Raw genomic sequence first — 2,531 nt, 5'->3', positions numbered from 1 at the left:
CAATGAGTCTGGGCCCAAGCTCCTTCTCAGAGCAGTCTTAATATTTGCTAAAGGTTCGTCACGTGACTGGTCACGTGACTTATTAAAATCCCACTCACTGGAACTACCCACGTGCTTTATTTGTTGATTAACTCTTCGAGCCCCACCCCCTTTATTTAGGTTAAGTTCTTTTACCCTTTGTTTTGGAACCCTCCCTTTTACCTGCTGGACATAGCCCTCTTCTTCTTCCTTCTCCCCCTCAGAAAATCTCACCGGAGTCTCACACCATATTTGAATCTCAAAGATGTCGCCGTCACTTTCAATTTTCACTGTTTTGGGGGTCGATGACCCGTCCCCTCTCACTTTAATTCTAGTCCATTTCAAATAGTTTTTAAGCTCTATTTCTTCCTCCGTCTCTAGCCATCCTCCACAGACCTCCCCCACTTCTCTGAAAACTTTAGGAGACCGTAGATGAAGAGGAAGCCCTAATAACCTAATCCATGTATGTTCTATTCTTTTGTTTTTCGGCATCGTACCCACCATTGGATTCCACCATTGAAGCTTCATTTTTTCTTTCTTCCAGTACTAGTCATTCTTCATCACAAATTCAGTAGCCATTTTTTACGAGAATTCAAACAGAAATCTATTCTGGTCCATTTCGTATATGTTAATCCCATTTGCTTGTACCCAGAGCTTTAGTGTCCATCTTCGAACTTCCGAGAGGGTTACTAGTTCTGAGTCTCCATCTGCTATTAATCCCACCAGACATCTGCCCAAACCTCATTGTGGCTTTGGACTCCTTTTATATGGATTATGTCACCATCTTGTTGAGTTTCTGCTTCATTCATCTCTCTGTTGGCCCACTTAGATTTCTGACAGTGTTTGAGAACATTAAACCCTCTTCGGCCACCCTAAGAGCATTTGATGCGTTCCTTCTTTCCCCGCCATTAATGAACCTCTCAATCTTTGTCGCTATTTCTGACCATCCTGAGTTGAAAGTCACTTTTGGTACAATAATAACTGATCTCCCCCTGTTATGGACCCTGATTATGGAAATGTAGCGACCATATTTGTTGAAGTTTCTTGCACAAAAGGTCTATGAGTATTGGTCTTTACTTTTCCATCTTTTGACAATTTGCCTCTCTTTTGAAGCTTCTTTCAGATTCCCACACAACCACAACATTGTCTTTTTGTTGAAAGTAGTCCTTCTAATAAAGTCTATGCCTCTTTCAGTCCACTCAATCCAGTCTTCATTAATGGTTGGCCTTCTTTCTATCTCATAAGATTTGAATCCCATTGCAAAGTAGATAATGTTCTCCTTCATGCTGGACATTGCTCAAAATACTCGACTTAATCACAAGGAGGTTAAAAACAGTAATCAGTAAATACAGGAGATTAAAAACAGTAATCAGTAAATACATAAGGTGATCGCTGAGGAGAATTTAGTTGAATTCCGGCCATGAAAGACGCAGGGGGGAAGCTCTGCTAACCTAGAAAGTAGGAGAGAGAGGAAACTTTGGGAACTATGCCTGGGAGACCCGGGTTCGATTCCCTGTAACGGAATTTTCTGCTTCTCTCTTTCACACACACAAAAATGGCAGCCGCCTTTCACCCCATTTGTTTTCATTTGGTTGGTTTTGAGTAGTAAAAAACACCTCAAAACTCATATAACCGGAACAGAAACTTAGAACTAGCACTTTAGCAAGACAATACTTTTTTTTTTTAAAATTGAAGTGCATTTATAGATTTCAGATATTAAGGGGCTGTACAGTGAGGACCCACACAACCACAACATTGTCTTTTTGTTGAAAGTAATCCTTCTAATAAAGTCTATGCCTCTTTCAGTCCACTCAAATCAGTCTTCATCAATGGTTGGCCTTCTTTCTATCTCATAAGATTTGAATCCCATTGCAAAGTAGATAATGTTCTCCTTCATGCTGGACATTGCTCAAAATACTCGACTTAATCGCAAGGAGATTAAAAATAGCAATCAGTAAATACAGGAGATTAAAAACAGTAATCAGTAAATACAGGAGATTAAAAACAGTAATCAGTAAATACATAAGGTGATCGCTGAGGAGAATTAGTTGAATTCCGGCCATGAAAGACGCCGGGGGGAAGCTCTCCTAACCTAGAAAGTAGGAGAGAGAGGAAACTTTGGGAACTGTGACTGGGAGACCCGGGTTCGATTCCCTGTAACGGAATTTTCTGCTTCTCTCTTTCACACACACAAAAATGGCAGCCGCCTTTCACCCCATTTGTTTTCATTTGGTTGGTTTTGAGTAGTAAAAAACACCTCAAAACCCATATAACCGGAACAGTAACTTAGAACTAGCACTTTAGCAAGACAATACCTTTTTTTTTTTAAATTGAAGTGCATTTATAGATTTCAGATATTAAGGGGTTGTACAGTAAGGACTCAAATAAAAAATTTCCGTTACGATATTAAGGGGCTGTACAGTGAGGACCCAAATAAAAATTTCCGTTACCGAGAATCGAACCCAGGTCTCCTAGGTGAAAGCCAGATATCCTAACCGCTGGACGATAACGGA

The 2,531-nt window shown here is 40.2% G+C and overlaps 1 non-coding gene across 1 annotated transcript; it reads right to left on the bottom strand.

Annotated features, from left to right (window-relative positions):
- Positions 1-2,459: 2,459 nt before the first annotated feature.
- On the bottom strand, positions 2,460-2,531 carry TRNAE-UUC (transfer RNA glutamic acid (anticodon UUC)). Its single transcript has one exon. It is a non-coding gene; the product is annotated as a tRNA-Glu (tRNA).

The sequence above is a fragment of the Nicotiana tabacum genome, chromosome 1 (genome assembly GCF_000715075.1).
Source record: "Nicotiana tabacum cultivar K326 chromosome 1, ASM71507v2, whole genome shotgun sequence".
Classification (NCBI taxonomy): domain Eukaryota; kingdom Viridiplantae; phylum Streptophyta; class Magnoliopsida; order Solanales; family Solanaceae; genus Nicotiana; species Nicotiana tabacum.
The sequence above is the reverse complement of the archived record's forward strand: the minus strand, read 5'-3'. Positions and strand labels throughout refer to the sequence as shown.